This window comes from Balaenoptera physalus (assembly GCF_965194825.1).
Source record: "Balaenoptera physalus genome assembly, chromosome: 8".
Lineage (NCBI taxonomy): Eukaryota > Metazoa > Chordata > Mammalia > Artiodactyla > Balaenopteridae > Balaenoptera > Balaenoptera physalus.
In genome coordinates this window covers 69,067,879-69,082,226 of record NC_138887.1, presented here as the reverse complement: position 1 = coordinate 69,082,226, position 14,348 = coordinate 69,067,879, and the positions used below count along the sequence as shown (strand labels likewise).

General features: G+C 37.8%; 1 protein-coding gene across 4 annotated transcripts in view; it reads left to right on the top strand.

Annotated features, from left to right (window-relative positions):
- CDK14 (cyclin dependent kinase 14) overlaps nucleotides 1–14,348 on the top strand; it is a 563,146-nt gene that overhangs the window by 119,778 nt on the left and 429,020 nt on the right. Inside the window, exon 1 of one of the 4 annotated variants that reach the window (XM_082471985.1) lies at nucleotides 6,671–6,771. The exons of the other annotated variants lie outside the window; for them this stretch is intronic. The gene's annotated coding sequence lies outside the window, so the exon portion shown is untranslated. Of the gene's footprint in view, nucleotides 1–6,670; nucleotides 6,772–14,348 lie in introns of those variants that run through there. 4 annotated transcript variants of the gene reach the window in all.

Here is a 14,348-nt window from a genome sequence, read left to right as displayed (position 1 = left end):
CTCTGTTGCACCAGTGAGATTGGACTGGTTATATGGTCACATGATGGTTCTTCCTTAGACAAATGATCACTTTGGTTTGCTTTCTCTTCTTTGAGGGTGGTGTCCACGTGGTTTCAGAATTATCTAAACTATAGCTGTATTGGCTTGAAATGGCAAATACTAAGACATTTTCTACAAGAAAGTTAATTAGATTACATAGGAGCACATATTTTCTTTTTTTTTTTTTTTAAATATTTATTTTTGGCTGTGTTGGGTCTTCGTTTCTGTGTGAGGGCTTCCTCTAGTTGCGGCAAGCGGGGGCCACTCTTCATCGCGGTGCGTGGGCCTCTTCACTATCGCGGCCTCTCTTGTTGCGGAGCACAGGCTCCAGACGCGCAGGCTCAGTAGTTGTGGCTCACGGGCCTAGTTGCTCCGCGGCATGTGGGATCTTCCCAGACCAGGGCTCGAACCCGTGTCCCCTGCACCAGCAGGCAGACTCTCAACCACTGCACCACCAGGGAAGCCCACATATTTTCATTTTAATTGTGAGTTTCTTCAGTTGGTTATCTTTTCATTGTCATGAGTGTTCATTGATGAATGTACAGCATTGTTATCCATTCTTTCCCATGGTCCAGCATCCTATTTCATTTTATTTCTTAAGTGTGTAGATGAGACAAAGGGAGCAAATTACTTAATGAATACTTTTTTGTTTTAATATTTTAAAGTACTCATTAGATCAGTGGTAGGGTATTTCTAGATTTAAAAATGCCAAATATAATTTACAAAAAGTATTCATTAAAGTTATTTCTGTATGTCTATTTGGCAAGGTCTTTTAAAAAAGTTTTCTTCCTTTTGGGATTTTTCTGATTTTCTAACCAAGTGAAATTTTAGAAAGCTGGGATAAAGTCCCTAAAAGCAATAAAGCTGACTTATAACCCTGAACTAGAAAACTTGTTCTCTTCTTTTTATGGTTAACTAAAAAACTTGGAGAAGTTAAAAAAAAAAAAAAAAAGAGACTTAGCTCCTTAAGAAGCTTCAGATAATCATGGATTTGTAGTCTCTGTCCTTAGTGTAATCTTGACATCAGGAAGAAAGAAAACCCTCACATCTTTTCTCAGTGCCTTTGCCTTTCTTCTTGCTGCTACTTGAGGATTTTGTGTCGGCCTCTGAAATCTTGTAATTTAATTCACATTTCTCAGATCATATACGTTGTTCATGTTTGGAACTCTCTGATACTGTCCTTTTGTGAATGCGGTCATAATAAAATCTCTTTTACATTTGGGTTCCTCTGCTCCATTTCACACCACATCAAAATCCTGTTATGTTTCTGCTTGTGTGTTAATAGAAAAAACTATAGTGGCCCATGTAAATGCCCATGCTTTTTATATATCACCTTAATAATTATTGAGTACATAAGTATGTATGTATATGTATGTAGAAGCCATGTAATATATGTTTTAGTGCAAATACAAGTCTTATGTGACAGGGATTGGAAAAGGAGAAGCAAAGACTGAGATGCAAACAGGTTGTTACCCAGGGTAATTCAGGACACACAACCAGGAAACACAGCGTACAGGAAGGAGGAAAATTGTTTCTTAAAAAGAATTAGGCTGAAACCTTGAATAGAAGCAGAACTGTGATCAGATATCTGATTTTGGGAATATAGGCAAAAATAAGGCCTGTCTTTTAATTATTGTAACCTGCATCTATCTGTTTCTGTTCTTAGATTCATGATTCTCAACCTTCCATGCCACTTTTTAACAAACACAATCTAAAGCTCCCCTGCTCTATTTTTGGACTTTTAATTTCCAACCTAGAATGAAGTTCATAACTGAACTTTTTTCACCTGGACATGTTTTCTGCAGTTCACAGGGATCAGCACAGGATTTATCTCTAGCCAAGAAACATTTATCGTGCATCTATTGTGCGCAGGACCTAATACCAGCACTGTAGGGAATGCAGAGATGAAGAGGATGTGGCCTGTGTGGGTGTGTTTGTAAGGATTTTTTTTTTTTTTATTAGTGCTCTGGATGCATGGGTTTTGAATGGTCTGCCCTCAGTCTTATTTTCCCAGTAAATAACCTCGCTTTCAGGGTGCAATTTAATAGAATGCAGCGTTTTTCAGGAACAAATATATTGGTTGATAGAATTATTCATATTTACTGATAAAATTAGTTCATTTTTTTCCCCTCCAGAATCTAGAAAACACTGAAAATTGTGTAATGTTAAGAAGAAAGTCCCAAAGGTTCCATGAAATGCCATGAATGACATGTGGATGTTTTTGGTATGTGGTTAAGAAATGGCTTTTAATCATTCAATTCAAACTCCTCCAGAATTTCACAGTGTTTTGAGAAATTTGTTTTTTATTTGAAGTATAGTTGATTTACAATGTTGTGTTAGTTTCAGGTGTACAGCAAAGTGATTCAGTGATACATACATATATATCGATTTTTTTCAGATTCTTTTCCCTTATAGGTTATTACAAAATATTGAGTATAGTTCCCTGTGACATGCAGTAGGTCCTTGTTGGTTATCTATTTTATATATAATAGTGTATATATGTTAATCCCAAACTCCTAATTTATCCCTCCCTATCTTCCCCTTTGGTAACCATAAGTTTGTTTTCTATGTCTGTGGGTCTATTTCTGTTTTGTATGTAAGTTCATTTGTATCACTTTTTTTTTCAGATTCCACACATAAGCAGTATCATATGATATTTGTCTTTGTCTGGCTTACTTCACATAGTATGATCATCTTGAGGTCCATCAGTGTTACTGCAAATGCATTATTTCATTCTTTTTTACAGCTGAGTAGTATTCCATTATATATATATACATATATCACATCTTCTTTATCCATTCATCTGTTGATGGACATTTAGGTTGCTCCCATGTCTTGGCTATTGTAAATAGTGCTGCACTGAACATTGGGGTGCATGTGTCTTTTCGAATTATGTTTTTCTCTGGATATATGCCCAGGAGTGGGATTGCAGGATCATATGGTAGCTCTGTTTTTAGTTTTTTTAAGGAACCTCCAAACTGTTTTCTATAGTGGCTGTACCAATTTATATTCCCACCAACAATGTAGTAGGGTTCCTTTTCCTCTGCGCCCCCTCCAACATTTATTATTTGTAGACTCTTTGATGTTGGCCATTTTGACTGGTGTGAGGTGATACCTCATTGTAGTTTTGATTTGCATGTCTCTAATAATTAGCGATGTTGAGCATCTTTTCATGTGCCTTTTGGCCATCCCTATGTCTTCTTTGAAGAAATGTCTATTTAGATCTTCTGCCCATTTTTTGATTGGGTTGTTTGATTTTTTTTGATATTGAGTTGTATGAGCTGTTGTATATATTGGAGATTAATCCCTTGTCAGTCACATCATTTGAGAAAGCATTTTAAGTGAATAACATTTCTCTGAATATATGGGAATATAAGTAATGATTGACACCAGTGGAGAAGAATTAAGTCAAAATTTTTAGGGCTTATTAAAAAATTAAGGTTTAGGTTTACTAAAACAATATGAATATTTAAAAAGCAATCATAATATAAACATTTCACTGTAAAAGTTTACAATCAGAAGAAATTGCTAGGGTTACATGGAACTATTATAATTTGAAATTGAACCTCTTGGGGAAATTTCAATCTTTTCTCTATCACTTTTCAAAATAAAGTAAAATATATTCCCTCCTTTAGACTTAAAGATTTAATGAAATTAATTCATAACATAGGTGACTTATTGTATTAAATGTATATGTATAAAGTAGCCTTTTCTCTTACCCCTTTCCTAATCTTTGAAAAGTTTTCTTATTTAATGTTTTCTTGTCTTTTTTCAGTTAAAAAAAAAGAGCCCTTCTCTATCCCTTTTTCCAAGTACTTTTTTCTCCAGGTTTAGTTTTCTTTGGCCCCATCTGTCTGTGAAGGTCAGACATCTGGCAGCCTCATATGTCTGAGATAGCTCCATGTAGGTTGATAGGAAACAAAGGGTTTCTGCACAGATGAGAAGTACCACAAAGCCTGTATGGTAAAGCCGTGGTCAGTGGGTGCCTAGGCTAGTATATCTCCACTCAGGAGAAGGTTCCTAGTTCTGCTTTGAACCCACCATTTGACTCAGACCTTTATTCACACAGTCTTCTAATCAGCCTATTTATCTAGGTTGCCCAGGACAGGGATGGTTGAAGAAGCTGTGGCAAGACTGAGAAGGGTGTGGTGGTGTTAGAAGGAAGTGGCACATTTACAGCCATAAGAAGGAAAGACTGAAGGCAAAGAGAGGCTGGACCATCACAATGAAGCGGAGGAACTCACATACGTTGGTTATTGAGGTTAGGAGACAGTGGTCCTGTATACCCGCCTTTAGACCCTCATGGCTGTCACTGATATTCGTAATTGACTCCATCATCAACTGAAGATTAGATGTTGTTTATTATAAGCCATTTAAAATGTCAGAGAAGTGCATAATACTTTTTAGAATTAAAAAAAATTTATAAAAGCAGGCATTTCAAGGGATCAAGTTTTGTTTACTTGCAAAAATGACCGAAGTAGATGTTAGTATCTAGTATTTTTGTCAGTTTCTTTCCCATCTTCTCCTCTATATCCACTGAGATGGTGTTTTTACAAAAGACTTTTTGTCTCTTCTCTTTGAAGATGGACCCCTTATTTTAATCTCTACTATTGTTCTTCTGTGGTGTGGTTTTATATACATCTCAATGTCCCCAATAAAGATATTCTTTTTCTTTTTAAATTTATTTATTTTCAGCTGTGTTGGGTCTTTGTTGCTGTTGCATGGGCTTCCTCTAGTTGCAGCGAGAACGGCTACTCTTCATTGTGGTGTGCGGGCTTCTCATTGTGGTGGCTTCTCTTGTTGCGGAGCACGAGCTCTAGGTGCACGGGCTTCAGTAGTTGTGGCACGCGGGCTCAGTAGTTGTGGCTCGTGGGCTCTAGAGCGCAGGCTCAGTAGTTGTGGCGCACAGGCCTAGTTGCTCCGTGGCATGTGGGATCTTCCTGGACCAGGGCTCAAACCCATGTGCCCTGCATTGGCAGGCGGATTCTCCACCACTGTGCCACCAGGGAAGCCCAAGATATTCTTAATAGCAGTAGATGGCAAAGCTTCTAAGACATGAACATAGTGATTATTTCCCACAGCTTCACCCTCAGCCTCTATCTTTACTTCTGTCCTATGGTCAAACTTCTTGTATAATTCTATACATAGTCGACACTGTTTTTTTCCCCACGCATTCTTCTCACACATTTCTCAAGCTCCCCTTCCATTTCCACTCTACAGGAGTCCACAGAATTTGTTTGAACTACTATCATCAACAGATCCTCCTAATATTTATTTATATAACAAGTACTGAGGGCTGAGCTTTTGTGTTGCAGAAAAAAATAAAGTTCAGTATCTTCCCAGTGTCATTCAAAAGGATGAAAGTGAAGATGGTTTGGAAATAGGGCATGCAGGAGATGATTCCTTTAAACCAATTAGGATGTGAAAGGAAAGCGCTTTTCCTTGAGATTTCTGATTATAAGTGTGCATCTAGTCCTGGGAGCTAAAGGAATATTTGACACCATAGTTACCTCTTCTTGTACTTAATTTCTTAATTAAATGAATATCTATGAGGTCATATTTCATGCCTGACTTTTTTGATTTCTTGCCTAGTGTATTTTTCAGTTGTATCCTTATGTCTTAATCTAATTTGTGCCCTTTTGTGATTTTGTTTTCTAAGGATAGGAAATAACTTTAAGCAAGGATGAATTGTAGATCAACCACTCTCCTGTAGGGGTCGCTATGAGAGTAGCAATTTGGCATCCTTCCTTGCCACCCAGCACCGTGTGGTATGACTTGACACAATTAGCCTAAGGATTGTGAGTTCTGGTTTGTCTTGATATTTTACTTTTGAGGGTGATATGAGCTCTAACTCCATCAAGAATTCTGCAGGCTCATAACTATGTATTTTATCACTTTGGTTCCGTAAATGCTACACCTGTGCATTTTTTTTTTTTACCTCACGTATTTGGTGCATGGTTATTTTAGAGTTCTCATCATACCCCATTTGCATATGAGAAATCTATGCACATAGACATATTAAACCATTTTAGTGGCTTTGCAGCACGAATGATGGTATCCTAAACTTGGCCTTCTATAGGACCTCAGATTACTGTTTAATGGGGTTGTCACTCAAGACACTTAGTGGCTTTCCCCAGTGCTTTTAAAAAATTGAATTGAGCATGATGAGGTGCATCCCCTTGATTAAATGTTTTTCCTCCTATGCAATCACCATTAGCTGTTTGGCTCCCATTCTGTATTCTTTTGAAGCAGCCGTGCATTACAAATCAATATCTTTCTGAAGAGACAGTGTGTTGTGAATTGCCTGGGCAGCATATGGATGGTTACTTTGGCTGCAATGCTGCTGCAGAGCCCGGTTGCACTGCCTTCCTGGGAACTCCAGAGGCAAGTCCATCGTGTTTGGAGAAAAAAAAAAAAAAGATTCTTTTGGGAAAAAATTGAACTGTTAAAGCTATTGATACTGAATGTTAGCATGTCCTTTGTGTTCTTCTGAACCATATTTGGTCTTATTCCATGGAGATTAGCTTCTGTAGGTGATTTCTGGGTGAATTTTTTTTTTTTGCTTTTGCTTCCCCCTTTCTTGGTTGTAGTACGGCCGTACCATTTCAGCTTGCTAGTGCAGAAAGATGTGAATTCAGTTGCTGTATGGGCCTGGCCTGGTGCAAACACATTGCTAGAGACATGTTAAAGAGTTCCAGGTGATTTGAGCCTGAGACAGACAACAGCAAAACGGTAAGACCGAGCATGCTTAAAATTAGAGCAGGGGTTTTAATTTGGAGCATCTCTGCAAGACTGAATCCTGACTCACTCATTTACAACTTGAAAAGGATTCATTTTGTGCATGTCATTTTACTCACCCCCTTCTATTTAACTGCCCCAAACATCACAGATTGATCAAGGGGCTATTTAAACTAAAGATCTGACAGGAGGTTACCCACGGAAGAGTCTCCGTCTGGAGGTCCCCGAGGCTGCTGCTTGTAGTTTGTAAACACCAGTAGCAGCGATAAGATGAAGAAAAGGTTTGCGACTGTGCTTCTTTGCCATAGCTGAATCTTATTTCTTCTGAAACTCGTCTTATTTATTATAGCTTAAAGAGATCTGACAGATTGTTTTGCCTGGCTATGCTTGGCCGAATGCCTTCTGAGTCAAGCCAGCGAAGGACGGGATACGACTTTTCTCATTTGGGTAAACTGATGTCCATGAATTAGCTGGACTGGCTCTGAGTGCAATAAACATCTCTAATATATTAGGGATCTGGGACTTCCTCCCTGCTTCTCCCGCCGCCTCCCTTCTGGCACAGAAATGCACCTGCTTTAAGTGTGTGCTGCCTGGCAGAGGTCGGTGTGCTGGTATTTTGCATCATTACACCTGTAGTGGTTACGCTGTCATGTACGGAAGTGATAATCCTGCATGCAGTTCTGCTTGAAGTGCTGACTCTAAGAGTGGACTATTAACGTTCTGTATGCTAATGGAGAACTCCTGCATGCATGAGGGACCGACCGGGGCAGCAGACAGGCTCCTCCAAAATGATGCCTACCTGCTCGTGGAGAAGATAACAGTTGAGAGACAGAAATGTAAACCTTGATATCTGCAGAGGGTGAATTCCTTATTTCCTTTGTTAATGGGCACACAGTGTTGGGGTTGGAGGTGGTTGAAGTTGAAGGACATGTTTTAATATTGTTCGAAGTGAGACTACTACATTACGTGGTCCTGGTGAGTTTATAAGGATCCATCTATTATATAGGTAGTGAATGTTAAGGGTGTCAGCATTTGATTTATTTTTTTGCTTTAAAAATATTCTTCTTATGTATACTTGAGCTGAGTACTTCGTGTAAAATGTAAATGATGTAGCTAGTGAATATTAGTTGAGAAAAGCATCAGTAACTTGATGTGGCATGTTGGCCACAAGCCAGTTGTATATAATTTTGTGACATAAGTATTTTTAAGAAAGAACACCTGATTACTTGATAGGCTAATTGAGAGAAATATTGATAATGTTTGGGTTCACTAGAATTTTTTTGGAGGAGGGAAGGAGCCTTAAATATTTTTCTGTATTCACTCAACTATTTATTGTAAAGGTTGGACATTGATTTTGGGGAATGAATATTTGGATTTTCTTCCAAAGAGAGTTCAAATTTTCTTTTATTTTGACCATTTATTATTTCCTAAAAAATCAAGATGAACTATAAACTATTCTTTTCTATACTTCAATTGTTCCTTAAAAAAACAAACTTTTTTTCTACTCAGAGGATGATGTGCCGTGTGTTTGCTGTTTCTTTTCCTGAGAGTGATGTTCCTGGCTATTTACATTTTTGCCTTCACTTTGTGTAAGCTATGAGGTTTATTTTTTTCACCCTGTCACAAAAGGAGTTGTACATTTGCAAAAAGTAAGTAATTTTTAAAAAGGGGTAGTAGAGCAGTAATATGACATTGATTTTACAGTCAGTTTTTTATTCCTCATTGTGCAAACATTTATCAGTCATCTACTCTAAGACATCATAAGATGTGCTGTGAAGGAAGTATAGATGAAATAGATACACTCCCTTCCCTGAAGGAGCTTAGATGTAGTAGCTTTGGTATTTTTCTCAAGAATATGCCCCATTATACTTTCTCATGAATAAGTAAATTTGATGCTTTTTATATTTTCCTCCCTAGGAGACTCCTTCCTCTATTTTCTTTTAATCATTTATTTATTAAACAAACATTTATGGAGAGTCTACTGTGTAACAGTGTAACTACTGTGTAACAGTAAGTCAAACAGAGCTGGTCCCTGTCCTCATAAAACTTACAATCTACTTATTTTTAAAATATTTCAAGAAGAATTTGGAGGCAAGTTTTTTTCATTTTGGGCAATTGTGAAACAGACACTATATGCTTAGATTTTTTCCATTTTTAAAATTGTGGTATAAAATATACATAACACAAAATTTTCCATGTAATTTATTGGCATAAGTACATTCACAGTGTTTGGCTACCATCATTGCTGCCCACTTGCAGAACTTTTCATCATCCCTAATAGAAATTCTGTGTCCATTAAATGATAACTCCCCATTCTCCGTCTCCCCAGCCCCTGGTAATCTCTCCAGTCTACTTTCTAGGTCTAAGAATTTGCCTCTTCTTGGTATCTCATATCATATCAAGTGGAATCATACAGTATTTGTCCTTTTGTGTTTGGTTTATTTCATTCAGCATGTTTTCAAGGTTTATCCATGTTGTACCATGTATCAGAATTTCATTCCTTTTTAATGTATGCTTTGATTTTTTTTATATGGAAAAGACAGCAGTCCCCCCCCCCCCCTTATGATTTCACTGAATCAAGTTCCCATATGGACCTCTGTGGACATCTAATAAATACGGATAATTTAGAGATACTAAAAATAAAAGTCTGGGGGGAAGGGCAAGGAATGAGGAATAGAAATGCACTGAGGGAATGATCTAAGGATGTATTCATTTGGATTCTTTACATGGACTAGTAATTTGAGCATGGTAATTGGGCTAGTTAGATTTTCATGTCAATTCATTGCTTATAGAAAGCAACTATCAGCTGAAATATTCCATGGAAGGCTGGACTGTAGCTTTTGTCATTAACATTCAAATTTTACCCACTCTACTTCTAGTCTTTTACTTTATCTAACTTTATAAGCAAAGACTGATCATGTTGAAGTCCTCTTGCAGAATCAGAGACTCTTAGGACTGGGAGGTTTTTCAGCAATCGTGTTGTCTAATTGGCTCATCTTCATTTCATTTGGCCAATTGGAGAGCGAGATTCCACTCAGTCTCCTGACGCCCACTGCAAGCCTTCTCTCACTCCCCACTGCTGTTTTCAGTGGACACTCAATCCCCAAATCCCAGGTATCCTCTGACTTAGAGGGGAGTGAGAGAGGGTATTAGCTTGATGCCGTCTTAAGCAGATTTCCATTGGATGAGGTAAGCCTGGCTTCATCAATATAGCATTCTCTTTCTCATATTTCTTCCTGATGCTGCTTTTAAATCCAGATGGTTTTCTGATAGAAGATCCTTTTTAGAAAGCCAAGTTAAGGCCCTAGAGCTGTCTGTCTGTCTATCAATGACTGATTTGATGATTCTTAGATGGGATCAATCAGCAGTTTATATCCGCGCCTTTAACGTACTATTCAGGAAACACAAACATATATGAGAAGAGGAAGATTCAACATGGCAGTGTCTAATGCCTGAGACTTCCCATCTTCCCCGTCAGCCTGTCCTTCTAAAGAAGTCTTCTTGCTTTCTGCCCTTGCCCCACCCCCTAATACTTTGATGTTCAGGCTTGACTTTTGATATGAGGCTGATTGAGAGAGAGTCAGATTAGTCAAAAGCATGTTAAATTTACATGCTGGAAGTGGTGAGCAGGCAGGGAGGATGGGTCAGGAAACCTTAAAACACAGAGCACTGATTTTGCTCAGTTTTAAAAATGCTTTTCTTTTGCATCAGGAGAAGAAAGAATGAGAGAAGTGTTGCAGATCAGGTCTCTACTTTCCTTATTTCTCACAAGATGTAAGTCCCAGGGGACATGTAAGGAAGACAGCCTGGTGGTCAAGAGCTTGGGCTTTGTAGTCAGAGTCTTGGAATAAATCCCGTTTCCTGTGCATATTCTCTGTGTGGTCTTGGACATGTAATTTAACTCTTGTGTGCCTCAGTTTAATCATCTGTAAGATTGGGATAATAGTAATACCTCATGGGGTTGTTGTAGAGATTAATTGAGAAACTACTTATAAAATATTTTTAATAGTAACTCATATAATAAGAGCTCAATAATAGGTATCATCATCATTGTCGTGGTCATCTAGAAATCCTTAATTTCCATCTCTCTTTTCTATCAACTTATATCTTGCCCAAGATTCTTCTCCAGTTTGCTTGTTTATTGAGCATATATGACAGTTTCTTAATGTTATTGGGTTTGAGTGGATAAAAGGAGGGTGTGAAAGAATGCTCCAGTATTCTAGTTATCATCTGGCAGGTTTGGGAAGGATTATATGTTCTATAGACTTCCTCTTCGGCCCAACTGATACAAGTTTGCCCCAGTGGCTTATTCCACAGCTAAATGAGATCTTGCTAAAAATACAAAGATGACTGTGAAATGCTCCTGGAAGCAATGGGGTTTGTTTTCAGGTGGCAGACAAACAGCAGGGTATGTGTATCCCGCTGTTCTGCTCTGTTCACCTTGGATATCTCAGTTAGGATTCACTATTGAATTTTCTCAGTCATAGGAAAGGTTTACAGAACCAGTCCTCATGGAAGCAGTTAGGACTTTATTATTAATGGATTTCTGTCAAATTTATTATCACTGAAATTTTAGCTCTTTACAATAGATGGACCAGTTGTTAAAGCTACATTGAAAGATACTTCTATTTTCTCCCCACGCGTTCTTTGTTCCCTGTGTTTCTCTTCATAAGCTCTGTGTGGTTAGTGACCCATATATGATTCTCTGAAAATTTTAAGAGCTTCAAAAGTCAATCCTATATTGAGTGGTGCCCTATATTTTTCTGAATTCTTTGATGGGGTTTGCATCTAGATTTATTTTATTAGAATAAAACTATTAAACTTTTAAACTTTCTAACATCACTCTTGACATTAATCACTAAGTTATTTTCCAAGCATTAATAAGGCAGTCAAATGTTATTAAAAAGATGGTTATTGTAGGTGAGGAGATATAAGGTGTATTTATTTATATAACCATCTGTTTCAGAGTAAGAAGAGAGTACACAATTTTATTTCTCCTTCAGGGAAGGAATTTAAAAATATTTACAATCTTTATTTTTAAATGCTGTTCATGTGGTTACCGGGGGAAAGAAATTCAGGTCCTAATGGATCAGTCAGAACCTCCAGTAGTGTCTTCTTTACAAGTTTCCAATTTTTAATGTGATTTTACCTTCTGGTTGCTTTATCTTACATGAGGGACAGAATAGTGAGCTACAGATATTTGAAAGGTATAAACATGAAGGAAGAACTAGGCTACTTTAGTACAAAGAAGCTGTGGGTGGTGCAGTGAAACTAGGAACAGAAAACAGAATTCAGAAGGCACCCGAGACTCTTGTTTGCACAGCCTCTGAGACAAATGACAGTTTCTCGTGTCCTCATGATGTTAAAAAAAAAAGGCCCTCAAACGCTAAGCATATGTGTACAGAAAGCATTCTGGACCATGTTATTGATTTTAAACATCTGGGAATCTGAGTTCAGCCTTATCTGTTTATTGGTTATTAGTGCTCTGACACGGTCGACATTTTAAAATTGCCCTAGTTAATATTAGTCAGCTCCCCTCCCAGGTTATATTGTACCTCTGCATGGTGTGGGGTCCTTTGAAAACACACCCTGGTTTCTCCTTCTCAGGTAGGACCCCAAACAAAACCTAATAAAAAGAAAAGCTATATTTAAACCTGTAAATTCTATGAGAGACGGGGGAAAAGTCCCTATTTGCAGGAACAGACTTGTTCTTTTCTAGAGCAAGAGCTATAAGGGAATAGTGTGTTGATGAAGAAACTAATCGGCCATGCAGTGTGAGCCACTTTCTGTAGCTCGAGTCTTCTGTTGTGTTGAGAATGGGTATTCCAGTTCCCCACTTGCAGCTATGGGGATTTCGTAGGTTGGAATAGGCTTTTGCTTTGTGGAATCTCAACAAAGCCACTCCTGTGCTGTGTGTGGGGATTCTCGTGTCATGAGCCCCATTTCTGAGCCCTCTGGCTCTAAATGAGAGGGAGGAAGTAATATAGATGTCGATTCTAATATTTCACCTCCCAGTATGTTCATTGGGCCATATGATATGACTGCTATACTCCTGACTCTCTTTTTTTCCATGATGAAATTTTAACCAGCATATGATTATGGATGTCAAGTGAGAATGAGAAAATTCACACATCGTCTTCTTTTTCCCCTTGACTTCTTGGGGATATTTAGTAAGTTTTTAGTGGAAGCAGTGATTGAAAGAGGCCCAGAATTCCACAGAATTGCCCTGTCCTTCTGTTTGGGAGTAGGGGTTTGGGTCCTTGTCCAGACGAGGGTGGGAAATGTTCAGTTATGCCTCACAGGTAAAGGGCTTTTTTTTTTTTCCGCCTAAGGGAGGACCTGTTTTACAGTACATGGCACTCTTCATGCATGTAAGTTCCTTTTAAAATTTCATTTCTGGATCCTGAAGTGACTTCCTTTGAATTTTTTTTTTTCAAAGCTACTACATAAACTCTGGTAAATAAAGAGTAAAGCAAAATTCTGGGTTCACTTCACCTTAGAATAATTCTGTGGTCATTTTTTTTATAGATATGGTGGCCCATGGTAAAACAATGCTTCTGTATTAGAAACAAATAAAAGTTTCTATGCAGGAAGTAATGTGACATATGTTATTATAACCTATGTATAGTCTTCTTTCTCTACTCCTCACACACTCCAATCCCATTGCTTTTTTAAAATTCCTGAATATATTGGGGTTAGCTTATTGGAAAATTTTATTTCAGAGTTCAAAATTACATCAAAGAATTATCTGAAATTACCATGATCTTTTGTGGGAAGTTTGAGCAAAAATGCTCCCCAAGGAATGTTGAAATGATTATCACTCATGTTGTACCCAGAGACAAACAAATTTTGCCTCTTTCACAATCTCAATTCTTTTATTTGACCGTAGTAGCAGAATCTATTATTATTATATGGTTTAGAGCACTGCACCTCAAACTTTAATGTGCATACAAATCCCCTGGGATCTTGTTAAAATGCAGGTTCTGACTCAGTAGGACTGAGGTGAGGTGAGGGCTGTGATCCTGGGTGATGACTGTCCTGCTGGTCCAAAGGCAGTCAGGGGTTAAAGAATAATTCCTGACGAAATCCTGATCGCCCAAAATAACTACATTCCAGAAAACCTAGATAGGCCACAACTAACAACAGAGAGAGGGCATTTCAACCCTTACTGTGAGTGTTCATTAAATTTCATGTTAAATTTATCATTATGAAATCATGGAATTTTAATCAGCATATAATTATGGATGTCAAGTGGGAGTGAGAAAATTTCACATAACTTCTTCTTTCTTCCCTTACCTTTTTGGGCTAGTTACTTTTTAGCGGAAGTAGTGTAAAATAAAGAACCTAGAGGTCAGTAAATATATGCATCTATCTATGCCAGCCTTTAAGCAAACTGTATCTCTTATATCTAAATCAAGTGTCTCATTATAACAGAAGGGAAAGCAACTAAATAAAATTATTTTAGTAATGCATATTCAAGTTTAAGCTCCTGGGAAGGCCACCTGAATATTTCATAATAGAATCAGCAAAACAACGATCAAGTCTCTTGGTGCTAAGCACTGAAGCCCAGT